Below are 23,126 nucleotides of genomic sequence, written 5' to 3'. Positions count from 1 at the left end.
AATTTACTGTTCATCTAACACTGTTCATACGGTACTGTTCACTTTTTTTTTTTTTTTTAAAAATAATTTCAAACTCCATCTAAATCTATTCCAATACCAAATAATCCTTCAATTAACATTGAACAAGTATAAAATATTATAGATTACTCAATAATAAATCTCTAGCCGGACAGTTGTGGGGTGATAATATAAGAAGATTGATGAAGTATGCCATGTTTATTCATAAAATTAGTAAAAGATGCAGAAAAATATTCTTTAGCATTGTCACTTCTAAGAATGCACACACAAGTATTAAATTGAGTTTTAATTTCAGCACAAAAATTACAAAATATAGAAAAGAAAAACTTCAGATCTAGATTTCATAAAAAACAACCATGTTGCACAAGAATAATCATCCACAAAGATAATAAAATATTTAAAACTAGATTTAGAAGTAACTGGGCAAAGGTCCCAAACATCATAATGAACAATTTCAAAGAGGGTATGAGCCATTTTATTTAAACGAGGTAAATAAACAGTACAATGATGTTTAGCAAACTGACATGACTCAATAAAAATTAGACTCTATATTAGGGCATAATTTCCTAATAACTCCTAAAGATGGATGACCCAGATGGTAATGAAATTGGAAATGAGACAGTGTTTCTTTCCTGGACGCAATAGAAGCTTGCAGAAGTCCTTTTTCTTCCAATAGTTAGATACCCTACCTCTACCAATAATCCTCTATGTCACCAGATCCTGAAAAATACAAGAATCAGAAAAGAATGTTACTGAGCAATTTAATGATGAAGTGATTTGGCTAATTGACAACAAATTTAAGGGGAATTTAGGCAAATATAAAGTAGAGGATAAAGGTAAGGTTGAAACTGGGGTGGTACACCCGCTGCCCTTAATATGGACAGTAGAACTATCAGCGAGTGTTATAGAAGAATGAGAATTAGGTAGACAAAAAAGGGAAAGGATACCTGAATCCCCAGTCATTTGATCAGTAGCGCCAGAATCAATAACCCAATGCCTGGAAGAAAAGGAAAGACATGCAATATGATTACCTTTTTGGACCAAAGTGGCTATAGAGGATGTAGACGGTTGTTGGAAAATCTGAAACTGAGTATACTGAATAAATTCCTCATCACTTATACGCATAATACATCCTTCTTTCTCCTGAGTAGCTGTATCAAGTTGAGACACCGAGCTAGCAAAGCGGGAATTACCTTGTGAGTGAAAGAACGACTGATTCTGCAGAGGATGAGTACACTGATTTCGATAATGGCCAAATTCGCCATAATTGTAGCACTGTACAATACCATGATCTCCACTACGCCCACGGCCACAACTACCTCTACCACCTTTACCACCATTGCGACCATTACAGTGACTGTATTGGGTTGCCAAGGCAGAGTGGTCAGGAGACTCACTTTCTGTAGTACTCTTCAATTCCTCAAAGGAAGACTGTATAACTTTGGAGAAGACATCGGTAAGATTATCAACCTGTTTGCTTGACAGAATCTGAGACCGAACTACCTCATATTTTGGATCAGGTCTGGAGAGCCAACTCAAAGCCATGAATTTCTTTTGTTGCGCTATCATCTCATCAATAGTTTTGCAGGCTAAAAGAGATTGTATCTCCTCAGTATGCTTCTTAAACTCCAAAAATTAGTCCATTAGCTTCCGCTTATTTTGTTTGAGTCGATAAACTTCCTGCAAGAGAGCATATAACCAATTCAAATTATCAGATTTCCCAAAAATAAATTGTAAAAAATCCGACAACTCCTTCACTGTTTTGCAATGGGTAATAATTGCTTGTATTTGCCTATCAACAGAGTTTACTAGCAACGCAAAGATCTTTTTGTCGCTATCTTCCATGTGTCAACATCCTTAGAATTTATAGGTGTTGTTTCAGTCAAATGATTATTCTTTCCTATTCCACCTAGGCTAATCTCAAGCAAATACTTCCACTCGATATAGTTCGTACCATCTCCATCCAGCTTAACTCTGGTAAGTTTGGATAGAGATACAATCTCCGTAATAGCCCCTTTGTGTTGTGCATCTTGCACATATTGGCTATCACGTTCAGACATTGTAACGCCACACTCAAATTGTAAACATTGAATTACTGCATATTTTGGTCACCAGAAATTTTTTTTCATCCCCACAGTAACCATGGTTGGCCTTTTTTGAAATTGCTATTTTTTTTTTGGCAGCAGCAGTGGAGGTGACGGCGCGGTGGTGGCTGTAGCGGCGCAGTGGGGGTGGTGGTGGTGGCAGCGGCGGTGGCAACCAAGGAGAGAACCTAGAAGGCTCTTGATACCATGTAGAGATTAAGAGAGAAAGAGCAAAGAGAGAGAAAGAAAGATTAGTGTGCTGGAATTGGATACTTTACAATGTGTAGAGACCTTTATATTTATAAGGATACATATGTAACCCTACTGGGCCAAGCCCGTTACTATAATATTGAAATAAACCCTATTCTTAATACGTCTATTCCTGCTATTCATAACATTCCACAAGAATAACATGAAACAAAAGGATGTTCACCTCTAGAGATAACATCTGCGAAAGGGCCGTGAACCTCTTTTGAAATTTGCTTTAACAATTCTTGAATTTGATCTTTGAGGGAATCACTAAGGGCCTTCTACACTGATCCAAACAAGCTCTATTAAACGAGACTTTAATCTTGAACACATGCGTTCTTCCAAATCCTTGATCGCTGCTGCATTGTGAGTAGCTTCCGCCATTGTTGAGAACTCTAAATGGATCGTGAAGGTTGATACTAATTGTTATAGAATTTTTGTAGTTCTAGGAATACAAAAGACTCGAAGAACTTGAAGGAGAACAAGGAACCATGCACGAAAGGTTTCGAAATGACTTTATTAAGATGAAGAGAAGATTACAAGAATTTGATGAAGGAATTACAAGATACCCCAAGCTAAGATCAGAGTTGCCATTTATAGCAAAACTGACACAACTAACACATAATAGATTTTGATCAACCAAGCTTCTGACACGTGGCAGCCTACTAAATCAGCCTAACTGACTAATGGCTTCAAATATGTCCTAACATGCAACACTTAACGCTCATAGCAGTTGCCACTATGAATTCTTTGTATGCAACAGATGTTTCAATGGCCACAACCAAAGTTACAATGTTAGCATTCACAGAGGAGTTCCAAAATTGAACTTTTTGTGGGCATTCCAAAGCCCTAGTCAGGGTATCAATGCATACTGACCTTTGAACTTCCTCAAATTTTTGAATTATTCAATGTTGCAACGCTCCCATGAGCATGCCAAAAAGAAAAATATTTTGAAATTGTCTCAGTTTCCTAATTGATGAGTGCGTGCCAATGGTCCAATATTAGAGGCATACCAAATTTTCTAAAATATAGGCCTTTCCAACGCTTTATCCAGTGTTCTAATGTGAAATGGTTGCAAGTTTTTCTTTTTGATTTTTGACCATTGAGTGTTGTGACGCCCATTTCCAGTGTTGTAACGCTCAAATCATTGAGAGTGCCAACACTTAGGCCCAACATTACAACACTGATCTCTCAATTCAAAATTGTCATTCTTTGTTGAAATGCACCAGCGTTACAACACTTAGCACTTGATTTTCCTAACTCAATTAAAATGCAACTTTTTCCTAATCTAACAAATGTATTTCAAACAAATTGATATGCAAGCTTAAAGTAAAATCTAAACTAAAGAGTTGAAATTAAATTTTCATTTTCTCCCTCAGCACAAATTTGTGAGTTGCCTCCAAACTAGTGCTTATTTAACATCATGAGTTTGACTATCCTTTCATTCCTCAAAAGAAATCATCCAAGCAACGGTCTCTCTTTTCACTTTACCTCCATAATAGATTTTATGTCTTTGACCATTAACCTTGAACTGCTTTTCTAACTTCAAATCCTTCAACAAGCTCATAATGCATCATCTTATTTCCTACATCAATCTTTCCTTGACTTGTGAACTATTTTCTCTAGTATCTTTTCTCTGATTGCCAATTCAGCTAAACCATTTGTTTGGGGTGATATGGTGTAGGTACTTACTTTATGTTTCACATTACTTAGCTAAGACATCATTCAACAATTAATTGCAAAAATGACTTTCTTAATCACTAATTAATATCCTTAATTACTGTATTTGTCTCATTATTTTGAGTAGTAATGACCTTTTCTTATTTTGAGACATAATTTACGACAACCAAGATATATTGACATGAATATGAGGATGGAAAAGGTCCTTTGAAATCCATTCCTTATCAATCAAATAGTTCAATTTCAACAACATTATTTATTGACATTTCATTTCTAAATTCTTGGCATGTTGATGAATATCTTTAAAAATTGTTGGCTAGTATAATCCACATTGCAGAACTCTAGCTACTACTTTTCCTTCACTGAAATGACCTTCACAAGCTGAGTTGTGACAATGACATAGAATATCCTTGGCCTTTTCTTTGGTAACACATCTTCTTAATATGCCATCTGTACAAATGTTAAACAGGTAAGTTTCATCCCAAATAAAGAAATTAAAGTCTCTAATTTTTTTCCTTTGTTGCCAACTCAAATTTTCAAGAAGTATTTCAACAGCTTTCAAATTTGCCATTTCAGCAAATCATGGTTTCTCTTGCACGATGAATAATTTTTCATCAGGAGATGTGTCAAGGATTTCACATTTTAAATTAGATTCATCCTAATTTTCAATCCTTGACAAATGGTCAGCAATAACATTTTCACTTCTTATTTTATCTTTGATTTCCAAATTCAAACTCCTGCAATAACAAAATCCATCTTATAAGTCTAGGCTTTGAATCTGTCTTACTCAACAAGTATTTCAAGGTTGCATGATCAGTTTATACATCATTTTTAAGCCTAATAAGTATGACCTACCGGCAAATAGAATTGCCAACAATTTCCTTTCAGTTGTTGCATAATTTATTTGATTTGGATTTGTTGAGAAAAGTGAACAAGAAACATAGGAAGAATTTGTGTTTTGAGTAAACATCAGAACATATATTTATAATAGGAACTATTGATACAAAATAAGAAATATTACTATAATTACATAATTCCAACACTTCCCCTCAAGCAAGAGCATATAAATCATATGCACCAAGCTTGTTACGTGTATAACTAATTCGAGGACCTCTTAAAGACTTGATTTAAACATCTTTCAGTTGATCATGAGAATTTACGAAGCCAGTAGTGATGTCCTTAGATAAAATCTTCTCTCCAATAAAGTGACAATTTATCTCAATGTGTGTAGTCCTCATGTAGTCCTCTCATGGAAAACTAGATTTGATGCAACATGTAAAGTTGTCTGATGATCACAAATAAGTGTCATCTCTCTAACTTCTCCAAATCTCAATTCTTTGAGTAGTTGTTTAAGTCATATAAGTTTATAAATGGCTAAAGTCATGGCTCGATACTCTACTTCTGCACTAGACCTTGCAACTAGACTTTACTTCTTACTTTTCCAAGAAACTAGATTTCCACCAACAAGGATGCAATAGCGAGATGTAGATTGAACAATGTTGTAATCAATCAAAATAATGAGAAATTAAATGTAGTAACTAGGTTAAGCTAACATAGGTCGTGTTCTTAAGGACCATTAGATATTCATTGAATATCAAACACTTTATTATGTTCAGAAATATGGGGAGTTTTCAATTTGATTTGATAGAGCAGCATTAGAAAACAATTTGGATAAAATTCAATGTAAGTAATTGGTCAATTCACTAATTAACAGTTTAACCTAGAGTTTCTCATTGGATTCAAATTATGATTCTCAATTATGAAAACCTAGCCTCAATATGATTAGTATAGAATTAGTATTCTAAATTTTAATATTAATTCCAAATCAAGCAATTAAGCAATTCTTGATAGAAGATTAACATTTCAAGCATAGAATTTTATGAATTTCTCTCAATTCAATTCAAATATGGTGAGATAAACACCTAATAAAATTTGAATTATATGTAATCAAGAATCTCATTCAAAATTCAATTAAAGATTCAATTAAGCAATTAAACCTCAATCAATCAAAGTCATGCACAGAATTGGGAGAAGAGGATTAGGTCAAAGAATTGGAACAATTCAAGAATAATACCTTAGATCCCTATGATTAGAATATCAATTGAATTAATCCAAAGGTTTAGCCTTCCATTACAATGGAATTTAGAACTACAGAGAAAAGCATAACAAAAATTCAGAGAAATGTAGAAGAAGAAAGATTAAGAAATGAAAATCCTACAATTGAGTTCTTAAAATTCGCTCCCAAAGCTCTCTCTATCCCTCTAAGAGTATGTAAAAGAAAGAAAAAAAGAAGAGAAAACACCCTTTTAATTATGAGTTTCTAGCTATTTATAAGTTTTTCACACTTCTGGCGTGATAACTTTTGGTGCCTAAAGTAGTTACGTGCAGCCTATTTGCTAATTAAAGCCTCTGGAACACTCACTTTCTACACTGAGAGTGATTACGCACAACTTCTTTCTCAACTGAAGCCTCTAGAACACTTACTTTCTGTACTGAGAATGATCATGCACAAAGTCCTTCATATATAAAGCTCTTTGGAACATCCACTTTTAGTGCCCAAAGTGTTTACGCGCATGTCTTGTTTCAACCTTAAGCTCTACAACACTCACTTTTAGTACATAGAGTGATTACGCGCAGGGTTCTTTGTCACAACCCCTTTTTATAAGAAATCAAGAACATTATTTTTACACCACTTGCTTATTTAAGATAGATAAATAATGGAGAATATAAGTACAAAATTCACTTCTCATTCAAAATAAAATAAAGTTCCTTACAACAAATATCCAATAGAACAACATAATATTACATTTAGTTCATAATACTCAAGATACACAAAATTATACTACATAGCTCCCTCTATATAAGGTCTCAAAATATAAGGAAAAAGGACTTTAATGTAAAATTACTCGACTCCAGCTTCTAACATTTCTCCGCTGGCCCTTCAACTTGTGAAGTCGATGCAATATCTGCTACATCTGCTCATGTACCACCGTATGATCATCGTAGTATACACGCACACAACAACATAGATAGCAATGCAAGAGTGAGCTTACAAAAATAAAATAAAATCATATATATATAGAGCAAAATATTACTCATAACAACAACCTCATGCATTCTCAGCCCATTTAATGCACAATATGAAAACAGTTTCCAGACAGCATAGCACAACATAACTCAGCATGCTCTATCGTTATATGTCTACCCACCTAAACGTGTAACTTGACTCTATAATGATGCAAGACATATCTCAGCATGATGTAGCACGACTAAAATAATTTCTACAACTCAACTAAGACAAGTTTATAATAAATCAACCAAATCTCAGTGTTATTAAATTAGTTATCAACAGTTACAGCATAGAAAAACAACTTTCAAGTATTAAATCTTTTATATCTCAGCTTTTATCAAAGATATCTAACAACACCAACTCAAACCTTTCTTTAATAGCATATCAAACCATTCAAAACAAAGTTCATAGGCTAAAGTAAGCTCCCCTTACCTTAGAATGGTGATTCATGTAATATCCTCGTTTTTGCTAAACAATTAATTTATTAATATAGTTCTAAGTTAAAGTATAGTTCTTGGTTTTTTTGGGAAAATTGTGATAGAATTAACATGAAATGCTTTAAATAAAATTGTTAGGTATATTTTTAAGAAATTTTTGGTAATTTTTAATTTTGAAATTTTTAAGTTTCAAAAAGTGTCAATTTGTATTGGTTAAGTAAATTAGTTATATGCTCAAGCAGAAATTGCGTGTAAAAATTTTGGACACGAACTAAAGGATCAATAGTATCAAAAATTATTTTATAATTATGTTTAATATATTTCATGATTATTTTTAAATTTTGGGATTTTTATCTAATTGTTTCAATTAATTACAAAAAAATTAGTGAAAATTCTAATATTATATTATTATTTTCACTATTTAAGATAAGGATTAGTCTTTAAAGCTTCCCACTTCTTCCTTTCACTTCCGTAAGTCCCATTTTCTTTCTCCCAAGGAACTTTGATCATCTTTGGTCTTAATCCCATAAATATCCAAGTAAGTTCATTAAAAAAAATTAATATTCCACCTATTTTTATCATTTTGAACACTTCGAACTAGTTTTTTTCCCCTCTTTTTGGGTGCTGAAACAGTGGCATGAGGGTGAGATTTTGTCCAAAAATTTTGTTTCTAAATTATGTTTTAATTAGCTTAATCTTTCTATGTTTTATAATAAATAATTTTGGTGCTTTTTGTTTTGTTAAAAATGCATTTGGGGGTTCAAAACCTTTGGTCTAGAGGTGTTGTTCCAAGATTGTTATGAGGGGAAAATAATTGTTTTCAATCTCTTTTAGGCTTATAGTATTCCATTTACATCATAGAAAATAATTGTAAGACCCATAAGCCATTTTTTTTGCAAAAATTAGAAAATGATAGTTTCAACTCACTAGTAGAGGGTTGAGTGATTAATGCATCTTAACATTGATCATGATTACGTGTGATTATTTGGTTATGATCGTGATTTGAGAAGTGGTGGAAAGAAGACATTGGTGAGAAAAATCGTTATACACTTTAAGGTAAGGGGAGACATATCTATTTTCAAGGGTGTAGTAGAAAAACGTTGGGAGATGGAGTGTTTTATTCCTTGTTATGTATGTATAAATTATTTGAAGAAATTTATAATTATTTTCATACTTAGTGTACAATTGTTTGATATTCCTTTTTGAAATTGATTTTATGTGTGATGATGCTTCTATGATAATTGTTTGTTGAATTTAGTATAAATAATTGATTGTCTAAAATAGTTGAGAAATGAACTATCATTCATGTGGAGTGAGCATATAGAAGGTATGTTGAAAGTTGAAAAGAATTGGAGAATTGTGAAATAAAGATGTTTAAAAAAAATGGGAAAAATTTGAGATAAAATTTGATGGGTTTTGAAAAAGTGTTTTAAAAATTGATAAATGGAATTGTGGTTAATTTTCTTCTTAAGAAAATGATTTTTTAAAAAATCTTCTTTAATTTTAAGTGGTTTGATCAAAATTTATTTAATAATTTTTATATATTTAAAGTATACCTATATACATATTTAAATAATTTAAAGTATTTTAATTTATTTTGAAGTATTATTTTAAATGAGTATTTTGAAATATGGTGATAATTGGAAAAAGGTATTTGAGAGCCATTGAAATAGCTGGAAAGTTATGAAATGTGGTGATGGTGAGTCTCTGCTTAAAATTAGAAGTGTATTGAAATTTTCTGGCTGTTTTGCAGAGAGAAGAAAATTTGGAAATATCTGAATTATAGAGGAAACTCTGTCGGATTATCGGTGAAGTTTTGAAACATATGTTGTTAATTAAAAAGAAATGTTTAATACCTAATTAAAAGACTAAAATTAGGTTCATGCATCATAAGCATGTAATGATGATGGTGTTGGATGGGAAGTATACGAAATCTAGGGGAGACTCCAGGTTAGTCTTGGGGATAGTCAGGTGTGATTGAGCCGGGCAAAGGCCAGGGCTTGCAACCCTGTGCTGTCAGTTCTCACTGTAAAACTGGACTATCCTGACAGAACCTGATGGATTCTCAGAATAAGTTGAGCTATACCTTTGAAACTACCTAATGAAATGGTTATGACCAAGAATGGTTGGTGGCAGTGAACTCCTGTTCCTTCCCAGAAAGAAAGAAAGAGAAAAAGAAAAAGAAAATGGTTTGGGCCCACATGCATGTGTCAGTATAGCAATTAACTAGGTGATGCACAGAATCATACATGGCATGTACATTGTGTGTTGAGTTGTTGCTATTTGCTATAATAATTGTAAATATCTTGACGTGTTTTCTACTGTACTTTGGTTGAAATGGGTTTGTCTCACTCTTTTAGTTGTTGTATGTGTTGTATGTGAATATGTTTAGTAGGTGAGGACACAAATGGCCCAACCACCATACCAGTTCAGCGTCACGGTCAAATATGATCTTAAAGGAAGATGGGCGCATGATTGGGAGCGACAATAGTTCACCCATACTGGCATTATTACCTTTTTGTTAGATAGAAACGGGCCAGGTCCACGGGCATACTCCATTCCCATCAGGGTACCTATGAGACTCACTTTTTCATTTCCTCCTGGAGTACAGTTTATGAGACCCCATGTCCCACCTCTTGTCCTTGTATTATCGCCCCCAATATTACCTTTGAATTTCCTTAGATCTTTAGGGCCTTATGTACCACCTGTTGTACGACCCAATATAGCAAACATACCTCTACCCAGACACATATCCATCTCATCCACTTCAAATTTGACTTCATCTAGTTCTTCTGACTCTCTGGATTCCTCTCACTGTTCAAACACCCCTACTGCTACTAGAAAGAAGAGGACTTATTCTTAGGCCGGACTTCCTCCTGGTTTTGATTCCTCTGAGCAGGAACCTAGTGGGAAAGAAGAGTAGGCTAGGGCCGAGTAAAGTATAACTTGTACATATATATAGGTATAATTACTAGTGACTGAGGGAACAGGTAAATAGAAATCATCAACCGTTGTTAACTTTTGGAGGAAATGGTATTTTTGATGATCATAGGTCTAGGGGGAAAACTTGTGAGGTCATTTTTCTTTTGTTGTTGTCTCTGATATCGTGACCTCACTTCATTTTGTATGTAATTTTGCTATGTGCATATGTTTATATGACTGGATGACTGTATATTTTGACAAATGATATGTATATATGTATTTGGATAACTGGTGCAGATGGTGTATTTAGTTTCTATTAATGTGAACAAACATAAACTCATACATGTGGCTTTCTTACTGTTTGGATTATTTTAATATTATACTTATATTGATGGCATAACAAGTAGTAAAGGTGTCACAATTCACACCAGATCTACCGAATATTACTTGTTTTAATGCAAGATTCACCGAAGATTTGGCTTTAAAATGGAATCTCTCATAAGAACACCATGAACTTCTATGAGAAAGAGAAGGAGAAGATAAACAAATGGTGAAACTAACTTCAAACTTAGAGAAACTTACCTTAAACCCCTTACAACAGATGCAGAATCACAGATCTAGAGAGAAATATAAGTTTAAGAGATTTAGTATGAAAGAAAATGGTGGTAATGACCTTAGAACCTTTGAGAAGTCTGAAGAAGTGAAAATTTCGTGCAAGGACCCTATTTATAGAGAAAAAAAATTGGCACTATTCACGCAGAGTTACTGTTCATGTATTTTGCATTGTTCATTGACACTGTTCACATGCACTATTTACTCTTTTTTTTAAATAATTTCAAACACCATCTAAATCAATTTCAATACCAAATAATCCTTAAATTAACATTTAATAAGTACAAAATATTATAGATTACTCAATAATAAATTACAGGCCGACATCCTTTACATGCAAAGCTTTCTAGAACACTCACTTTCAATGCCAAGCGTGTTTAAGTGCAAGGTCCTTCTTCAGCACTGCACTCTGAAAGTGGTGAAAGTGATTACGTGCAACCCCTTCACTCTTCTTCTCAAACTCTGGAACTTCCACTTTCGACATAGAAAGTGGTTATGCATTTCTTAGCAAAAGTATTTGCATTTCTAATTCCCCCACACATAAAAGCTTAGAATATGAGATAAAAATATTACTCATCAAATTCTCCCACACTTAAGCTTTTGCATTTCTAAGCAAAAGTAAAACTATAAAAACAAAAACAACCTACAAAGAGGTACATGAATGACAATGCACACCTTTCAAAGGATTCTATAAAACAACAATATGAGTATGAGAAAAAAAAAATAGAACCTTACATCTAATGTAAAAAAAATAAAGCAATCAAGAATTCATTCCAAAACACAAAAGTAAATAGGTAACACAATCAAACCAAATCATAGATCAAGAATGATAGAAACCTTACAAGAGTAAAATCACTCCAACTCTCAAGTGTTTAGGTTTGTATTTAGACTCAAAAATCATATCATGAATGCAGGCAATACCATAGGCTTGATAAACCTCTAAATTCTTTCACTTAGAACAAATGCACGCAAAGATCAAAAGGACTTTTTAGGGTTGTAATAAGGCTAAGGTGTTGGTGGATGAAACTACATGGATTTTCAAAGTAAGAACCAAAGAACCTAAAGGAGCAATGGAAAATAAACCTAAATAAGCATGAAGAAGAATTTCACAAACAATGAATAAGTCCTTTTTCTATCAAGACTGTCTAAATGAATTTCATGAACTAAACAAAATGATAGAATAATGAAAAATAGATGAAAAGATGAATTAATCTCAAAGAATTTATTTATTATTCATTTTTCTTTTCTGCCATATTCAAGTATTCTTTTTTCAGCATTTCATTCATTAATATTTTTTTCTATATAATTTTTTGCATGATATTTTTGCTGCATTATTCTTTTTGCATAATTTTCAATACTTTGCAAAACAACATGTATCAAATGACCAATAATTTTCTTCCAAAGATATTCTTCACAAATCTTTTTACTAATCTTCATTTCAAGGTAAGGAGAGCCCTATTTTATCCTTAGAACATAGCGAATATTTGTGCTCATATGAGTAATATTACACATTTCTTATGTGGAAATAGATGTTTGAATAATATTATTGTTGTGATGAACATTTGTGATGTATATTGGTTAATCTTGATGTTTGTGCTATATTTATGTGATTTATGTGAGGAATTTCTTTGGAATTGTTATGCATAAATATGATCTTATGGTTGAATAACATGTGATTGTGCTAAATGATTAATGACGCATTATTGATTGACTTTGAATATTAGAAATGTATTCTAAAAATATGTGCAGTGAACTTAGTCTAGAAGTGCTTTACTTTGCACATTTTTTAATTGAATGATAAGAATGATATGAAACAGTAATATGGGATAAGTATAAAATGATGAAAGGAACTAATATGAATAGTTACAGAGATACACTGGGATATAGAGTCTGGAGATGATGTGAAAATCTAGGGGAAACATAGGGTGGTGAGCGACATTTGCATATGTATCCACACTCTTTTCGAGAGTGAATGCATCACATGGCCTCACACTCGTTTCATAACTAGACTCCTGACTATACCTTTGCTAAGAGGCCTATTATTGTATACATTGTATCTGTGTGCATGAGTTAACTGGTGACTATTTACCTAACTGTGTAAGACCTCAAGAAGTGTTGGAGGCAATTGTATATCTATGATCGCAGTGCACTAGGAGTGCATATTTGAAAGAGAGAAACGTAATGACTTGTGATGCAATCTTTGTATGTGTAATTATATGAGAGTTGCTGATATGTTGTTTTGTGATTGACATTATCAAGTTTTCTTTTATTCCATGATTATAATTGTACTGTGATGTTAGTCATTGAGATTAAGTTATGTTTAATGATAAACTATATGCAGATTCTTACTAAATGTTTTAGGGAACAAAAATGACATCACTTTAAAGGTAGATTTAATTAGTAGACTATTTGGTACAATTTAGGATAAACTATGTGTTTAATGAATATCAATAATTTTATTATTTTAAGTTTGCTGGAGACTGTGATAGTGTATCTAGCCATGTTTATACTTTAGAAGTGGACTTGGATTATAATGTTCCCTTAGATTTTCCTATAAACAATAGCAACCGTGAACTACTTGTATACATTTCTTGATCATGATCTCCTTAGAAGATCGACCTAATTATTTGTTGAGCGAGTAACGGGTGTTAAGGTCGAGGTTGAAAAGGATGAAGATTTGACTCTAGAGGAGTTAGCTCAGATAGAGGGCTGGCATGACGACGACGACTAGGACTAGGTCCTCAGTATTTTGATATAGATTATGACTGTTCTTAGGACTTAGTTTATTTTAATTATGTAATTAAATGCTCTAAGTCCTATAGCTTTTTGATCAAATATCTAAAAATTATTATACTGTCTATATGTAAATAATATTGATACACATATATTTCTTAAATATTTTAGCATCATATAATTATTCGGTTATGATTTATTTTTTTTCTTATTTTATTACTTTAGTTAATTTATGAATGGAGTTATTCACAAGAAAAGTTTTAATTTCCTCCCCCATGTGTATTATATGCAATACAAATGAGAATTTTATTTCATTTTATCAGTTTTGACTTAAACTATTACGTATACTGAACTTAAAATTTAAGATTTCACAACCTCCACACTTATTTCAAGACCTATTCTCAAAATAATGTGCTAATAGAAACCAAAGAAGCTAGTAATGGATAATGTACAAGGTAGGCTAATGTGGCTAGTAGTTTCTAAAACAAAGATGACTAAAATCATATCAATGCATACAAATGAACAAATGAATTCAAAGAGTAACGCCAAGTTTTAGAGTGTCTTTCAATCATGAATGAATCACATAAGAAAGAAATGGTAAGTTGCAAGAATTCAATCTCAATTAGGCTCAAAACCTCACCAATGACAATTTGTCAAAAATAATCCACAACTTGATTTTCATGCAAAACTTATTATACTAAAATGTAAGGAACAAACCAATCAAACTTTGAAACCTCTAACTAAGGATGATGAAAATTAAGTTTTTGCTCACAAATTATCTTTCAACCAAAGAAATCCATCAGTAAGTATGTAGAATCAAATGTAACATGCAAATGCAAAATTTTCTAAACTAAAAGTACCTCCACCATACTCAAATCACACATTGTCCTCAATAAAATATATTCAATAACATTACAAAGTAATAAAAAAGTAGGGAAGAAAAACTCCTCCATCAAGGTGGAAAGAATTGAACTTGAGGAAGGTAGGCTTCAAGGAAATCTCCTTAACAACCTCCTCAAGTGCAGGACTTTCATCAAAATACTTTAATCTATGACCATTGACCTTGAAGCTTTTATTGGTGGATTCACTTTTAATCTCAATAACACCATAAGGAAAAATATTAGTAACAATAAAAAGGCCAATCCACCTAGAACAAAGTTTATCGGACATGAGTTTAAGGCGAGAATTAAACAATAAAAATTTTTGATCAATGAAGAACTCTTTTCTAACTATCATCCTATCATGGTATTGTTTAGTTTTCTCTTTATAGATCTTGGAGTTCTCATAAGCCTCTAATCGAAGCTCCTACAGTTCTTGCAATTGAAGCTTCCTCTTCTTTCTCGCTTGGTTAAAATCTATTACATGCTCTCACTGCCTAGTATGCTTTATCTCAACAAGAAGGTGCTTTACCAAGGATAATCCTATTAGCGGGCATCCCCAAAGGTGCTTTGTAAGTAGTCCTATGAGCCTAAAGAGCATCATTAAGCCGATGACTCTAATCTTTCCTATTTGGTTGCACAATCCTCTCCAATATCTTCTTGATCTCTCTATTTGAAAGTTCAGCTTGACCACTAGTTTGGAGGTGATAAGGTGTAGAAACTCTATGCACCACCCCATACTTCCTTAGTAAAGTGTCCATGGTCTTATTGCAGTTAGTAATAATAGCTCAAGGTATTCCAAACTTACTAATAGATGAGTCCAAATAAAATCCAAAACAACTCGAGCATCATTAGTCTTAGTAGCTTTAGTCTCCACCCATTTAGAGACATAATCCACAACAAGTAAAATATATAGAAAATCAAAAGAGACAGGAAAATGACTCATGAAATCGATATCCCATACATCAAATATATCACAATATAACATGGGTTGTTAAGGCATTACTGCCTCCATGTATTAGCACTCTCTGCTCTTTGGCATTGCTCACATGTGGTAAATGCATGCCATGAGTCTTTAAAAATGGTAGGCTAATAAAATTCTGAATCTAGCACCTTTTGTGTTGTCCTCCAACAACAGAAGCATGACAAAACTGGAGAATAGATAAGATCTTATGATAAAAAATACACCTATGAATACCTAGTCACTGAAAAATCTACAAAGATAAGGGTCATCCTACACATAATATTTTTAATTTTATCTCTTTGTGGTTTTGATGCATGTGGTAGAAGCACTCTCATGCTAGCTGGTGGAGTCTAGGCATGTTGACTATAGCAAAACCCTATTTTCCAGTCAATTTGGGCAAAAAAAATATACCAAAAACCCAACTTTGGCTTGTGGTGGACATTTTGGACCTCAATGTACAGTCCAAACGATCTTAGATTATGGACTATATTGGCCTACCATGTTTTGGGATGCATGTTTGTGAGCAAGTGTACCCGTTGAAGTAATAAAGGATTCAAATAAGTTCTCGAATTATCGTTCCACAAAAATTGTTTTCAATTACTAAGAATTTCTTAATTCCATTGTTTGAACTCAAAAGATGCAAAATTAAATAAAGATTCAACTAACAAATCAATTATGAATAAAATTTAGAGCAAGTAACACAATACACTTCTTAGTTGAACTTATGAAAGAGTGATAAATCCATAATTTATAGATATTTTGTTTATCTTTTTATAGATTTTTAATAGAAAATAGAAATTGTAAATAGTATAAAAATCTCATTCAGGTCAATTATCATAGCTTTCTTAATTTTTGTTCAATTTACACTAATTTCTATAAATATATTTTGCAATTTTGATCATTTGAATAATTGTGCATGAAATTCTAGACAAATACTTTGGATTTTTGGCTATTTGGAAAATATGAGGTGAAAGTAACTATTTTCAAACACCATAGTAACCACTACAGCAAGCCAACTCCAAGGGATAGGCCAAAATAACTAAACTACTTTCAGAAGCAATAGTGATCACTACAGAGAGCCCCAAAAGAACACATGCGCGTGGTTACTATCTTCTACCATAGTTACGTGTAGCTACTTTCATGTGCAATAGTAGTTACTACAGAGAAGAAGAAAAATCCTTGAAGCTACGCATGCCTACTATCATGAACGATAGTAATTACTATGTTGCGCGTAGCTACTATCATGAACGGTAGTAGTTACTATAAAGGACGTCAATTACTAAAAATAAATTTTTACCCTTTAGGATTAGGGACTTTTGCAAAACCTTTTACTTTTAGATATCTTAGGGTTTCAGGATACTTTTATCGAGCCTAGGTCAACCTTGGGTGACAGCCAAGGGTTCAACTTAGGGTTTGATTTCCATTTCTTCTTGCTTTACATTGATTTTTATCTTGATGTCATTAATTTTTCTTGATTCTTGTTGAGAAACTTGGGCCTAACTCACTCCCAAAAGCTAGCTCATAGGAGGAGGACTGCCTTAACCCTTATAAGAAGTATTCTGGCTTTATTCTTAACTAATGTGGGACATCTTAACACCCCCTCACATCTGGTGTGTGAAATGTAACACCTTAATTTAATTTCTGAATAATAATTTCGCAAAAATGGGAGTAATAAAATTTTCATTCAAATAAAAGATCTCATCACAGGGTTTCATAAAATAGTTCAAAACAACAAAAGGTTACAAGTTTACATCAAAGACTGCTACAGGACTAATTCAATTACATAATGATTGCAAAAGTACAATCTAAGTCCTATAGCACTTCATCCTTCCTTCACTGATTTCGGTGCTGATCGTCTTGGTCACCTGAAAAATAAATGTAAGGGTGAGTATTCTACACTATCTAACACACATAAACATAAAGACTCACCTCAACTACTATACATTTACTAATCATATTTTAAAGCATGCAACTATAATATAAGCATCTCAATCTCAATCACAATCATCACTCATCATCTATTCCAATTCAAAACATAACCAGTGCACCCACTGTACCAATATTTTACACACATGTACTTACCGCACCTAACCACGCTCACTGTGGCACTGTGATCACAGTTTCACACCATGAATGGTCGCCAGTTACCTCTGCCTCACGGATACCGCGTGGGCAATCATAGGTCGCTCAGCAAAAGTAATGGTCAGAGGTTTAGTCAGGAAGAAAGTGTGTGGCCCGTGGTGTACCCACGCTCACTGTTGGTGTCACCACCACTCTCTCTTCCCCAAGGTATTTCTACCGTCCCCATCTTCCACACTTCTAGTGTATCGCTGAACCATTTACAGCATCATTACAACGGCGTGCAACATGCCTCATTCACACACATTTTTCAATTAAATACAATATTCATATAAGCATTAACATTACACAGGACATAGGCCCATAGTCATTTGCACACACGGCACAAGTGTCTACATTCATTCATAATATATGGCCCATTGCCCACATTCATTTACAACAACATATCAACAGGTCATCCATATTCATTTCTAACCATTTACATCATTCAATCATCATTCCTCAACATGCTCACATACATTCTCAATCAAGGGTATGTCAACCCCACAATCAATTCACATTTCACTCCAAACGCATAATAACTTCATCAAATCACACATTTTCTACTCTCTATCTCAGCCATATCACAACATTCAATCAAATAAACGGTAAATTAAACATAATGAGATAGGGTAGAGTCTCCCCCTTACCTCAAATGCAGACCCACACACCATAACAACATGGTAGGCGCTCCTCCACACGAACTTTGACCTAATTACATGTGAGAACCCTATGAGAACCGAGAAGACAGTGAGTGGGGATGAGAAAACATAAACCCTAACAATCGAAACTCACCTCCAAGCGTTCCCAATACAAATCCAACCTTCAATCTAGCTCACGAACGGCTTTAGAGGCAATTTAATCAGTTAAATATGGTTTTAGGTCAATAGAATCGAAGGGGCCTCAAAGAAAGAAAAGGGAAAAATGAGTTTCCCAAGCCCTAGCCCCTTTAAATCTTCTTTGATCGCGATGCTCTCGTTGCAGCCCTCTCTCTCTACAGCGAAAATCTCAAAGGGAATTGCATTCTGGTTTCTGCAGAATCTTGATACAGCGAGACCCTCTCGCTACAGCGAGACTGCACCTAGAAATGCACCCCAAATTGTCGCTCTGTTGCTGCAGCAAGAGACCTCTCGCTACAGCGAGAAGGCGACAGTTTCACACCTTCCTCCTAGTGCTCTCTCACTATAGCGAGAATGCCCCAGTATTACACCCTTCACCTGTTTTCTCAACCCAATCAATCCAATCTAATCATATACAGTATATTTATACACACCAGCATTCAAAGTTCACCATACATGCTCAAGTGCAACTCCAATATCGATTCGTATCTCACGTAGATATATGTTTACATATATAATAAATACACAACACAGAAAAGTCAACGTCACACTTATATTAATAATCAAACTATATTACAAAAATTTGGGGCGTTACATGAAACTTGCAGGACTAGACATTTATGGGTAACCTAATGTTCAAATTGAATAAGCTCTGATACCATGTTAAGATACTTAGGTCTAACTCACTCCCAAAAGTTAGCTCATAGGAGGAGGACTGTCTTAACCCTTATAAGAAGTATTCTGGCTCTATTCTTAATTAATGTGGGACATCTTAACAATTCTCATCTTATAATGGTAAAACCCATCCTCGTGGAGGGCTAATTTTCTTATAATTCCTAATGAGGTCATATGGATTCTTGAATTCTTGGGCTTTTAATGTTAATATAAACCCTTTTCTCATGAATTTCTTCTTTTCCAATCACTTGAACTAAGTTAAGAATTAATTAGAGGGCATTTCTTAATCAAACTCTAGTTCATTTTTAAAAAAGGTTCTGAACTTGGTTTGCTTAATTCTGAGTTTAATTCTAAGGTTGCTTAATCCAAAAGATTAGAGATTGAAGCCCATTAATTTTCTTGATTTCATAGGGGAATTTAAGGTTAATTTTTGCTTGTTAAATTAACCTAATTTAGGGAAAATGATCGAGTATTAAATCTTAAGAGGAATTGGGATAGAATCTACATTGACAAACTAGGGGTTACTACATTTTATTGATTGAACTTTGCAATTTAATTTTTTGCTTGGATAATTTGGACTTGAAACCACAAAACCCTCTTTTTACTTGTTTCCTAAATACACTGCACACCATATGTTTGATATTTGGTCATTCACCCAATGATTCACAAGAGGATGACTTAGGTTAGTACCCTAGTATTACATTAATTTTTGTTTATATTTTGATGAGGATTAACGATAAATCTTTTGTTCAGTCAGAGAGGAACCTAGGGTATATGAGTTTACTCATTTAATCTTTTTTGTTATTATTTTGTTTAACTTTAAATGTGATTGCCAACTATTTGTACAAATACTATTAATACCCAATGGTCATTTAATATTAATATTCTTTTCTTTAAATTAACATTCACAATGATCATGCAAGATATTAATTAAAGAAAGCATAAAACATCTATAAACTTTTTAATTTAATAACGATTGAAAGAGAAAGATTAATTTAGTTCGCCTAATCCTTTGTCTTATTTTATTTTAGAGATTCATTAACTAATCGTGGTACAATTGTCTACGATGTAGTTAATTAGGATTATGTTATAAATGGAAAATTCACAACATATAACTATGCATAATAGGACAAGCACTAATCATAAACAAGAGTTCTCATAGCCCTAGGTATGGACTTAGTTACTCATACGAAAGAAAAGAACTAAAACAATTATAAACAAATCTATAATCAAAAGGAAATAGCAAACTAGATTATCTCCAAGGATTAAGGATAAGAAGAGTTTCTAGTCTTCAAGTACAATCGCTCAAAATTTCAAGTTTTGCTAAGAATATGTCAATGATCACAAGCAAGGTTATGAGAAAGATGTGTAAAAGGCTAGGAAGGATGAGATGAAAACAAGATAAGAAACAGGATCCCAGTCGCTGCCCCAAAGTCGCTTTTAATAAGGTTTGAAAACCTTAAATTTTTTTCAAGTTGTGCTTCCTGCAGATGAGCACAATTGTGCAAGGTCATAAGCACGATCGTGCATGTGGTCGAAGCACTCTCATGCTGCTGTTGAGGTCTGGGTGTACTGATTGTAGCAAAGCTCTATTTTCCAGTCAATTTGGGCTCAAAATGCACTAAAAACCCAACTTTAGCCTTCTCACATTCTGCACATTACTCATAGAAATTAGTGCAAAACCCAAGTAAAATAATGATCATTCATCAATATATAGGTTATAAAAACATGTCAAAGTATAGATTTATCAATGCACACACTTGTAAGACATGCAAGCGATGCCAAAGAACTGAGAATATCTTATGCAGGAATGAGATGCTCCAACAACCTCTTCTTTTCAATGAGGTGTTTGATGTATGGGATATAGATTTTATATGTCCCTTCCCTATTTCATTTGGCTTTGTTTATATTTTGTTGATAGTGGATTATGTTTCTAAGTGGGTAGAGGTAAAGGCCATTCATACTGATGATGCTCATATTGTTATAGATTTTGTCAGGTCACATATTTTCTACAAGTTTGACTTTCCTAAAACATTGATTAGTGATCAGGGATCACACTTTTGCAATCGCACCACAGATGCTTTACTTTAGAGTTTGGAGTTGTGCATTAGAGTTTTCATACCATACCACCTCCAAACTAATGAACAAATGAAAATTTCCAATCAAATCTTAGAAAAGACTATCCATTCACAGATTTGAGACTTGAATCTATTAATTCAACTAAGAAAAGTCAAGATGAAGGACTTTTACAACGTAAATATCATTACACCATTGTCGGAGAAAGGAAAAAGATACCATAGAAGAAGGCGGAGCAGAAGACGATGAGAAAACTTATTGCTCAAAAATGTTAAAATCATGGACAAAAATAAACTATTTTTGAAATATTATAAAATGACATTATTTTGTATAAAGAATGAATTGATACGTGTCACTGAACATGACAAATTATAAAAATTATAAACTCTGTTACTTAATTTTAACATCTCTTAATGATAAAGACTTACATGATTAACAATTGCTAATTATAAAGATTAAAAATTTAAATTCAAAATTTAAGATATCGATATAAATAACGCTATATATTTTAAAGACTAAAGTAAATGTTTAATCCTAAAAAATTGCTAAATTCAGTTCTGTCGGTCTTCTAAAAATTGTGTCCAATATATATATAATTTCCAAATAATTTTAGTTAAAAGTTTAACATTAACAGCGAGAACCGTAATTTTACAGTAAAAATTTGAAGTATAGATCTGGCTTTCATCCACTAAGTAAAAGTATTTGCTAGGGTCTTTCGCAATGCTTTGCCTCACCGGCCCAATCCAACCTAGCACAACGCTTAGTATTTTTTGTTATTAATTCACAATATAAATCCTAACAATATTTTTGCACTGCAATGTATTATTAAACTAATGTAAAATACTCTAAAACTCTAAATCCTTCCCCCACTCTAAGAAAGAGAGCTTTAGTACCAGTTGATGGGACTAACTATCCAACTGAGAACGAAAGAGTAAAACATTTATTGAGAATTACAATATCAAGACATCAAGACTGTAAGAGGTTATGATCCCTCCTCTAAGTAACTAATTACTCTTGCCAAAATGTCTCATCTACTTCCCTTCATAGACTTTATATAGCGAATACAACCAGTAATCACTCCAAGCTGACTCTCGTTATCTTTGGAGGACTTACTTAATGACACTGCATTTTTCTCTTTATATAAGGGTCAATCAAATGACACCTCCAATAACTCTTACCAAAAGTAAATTTTACTATTCTAACTGTTGATTTTATAGTTCTTCTTCTGAAGCATATGAAATTTGTAATATTTTATTTTATTTGAATATTACCTCACCATATTATAATAGATGATATATTATTTAAAACACAAATAAATCGTTACTATTTATTTATATAGTTAGAAATATTTAGATTATGTAACATAGCATCCGACATAACAACGATTAAAGTGTGTGCATATTTACACGTTCTTAGAAAGTATACTCTAGTCAATTTATGAACTGATAATGCATATTTAATGATAATAACTTGTGCTTTTACACACCCAACAATTGGTCTAAATATTAATCATAATATAATTTCCTTTATTAGTTTTTATTTTACTATTTTTTAATTACAATCACTTTAAGTATATCAGTTGAATAAGCTAACAACAATATGATTCTCACTCCAAATAATTAAATTAGAAAAAAAAAAGTTAATTTGTTCAAATCGAAATAAATTTTAGTGAATTCTTGCTCCACTCAATAATCAGGATTTCATAATAATAATAATAATAATAACAACAACAACATTATATATATATATATATATATATATATATTCCTGA

The sequence above is a fragment of the Abrus precatorius genome, unplaced genomic scaffold (genome assembly GCF_003935025.1).
Source record: "Abrus precatorius isolate BTA unplaced genomic scaffold, Abrus_2018 Scaffold2, whole genome shotgun sequence".
Lineage (NCBI taxonomy): Eukaryota > Viridiplantae > Streptophyta > Magnoliopsida > Fabales > Fabaceae > Abrus > Abrus precatorius.
The sequence above is the reverse complement of the archived record's forward strand: the minus strand, read 5'-3'. Positions refer to the sequence as shown.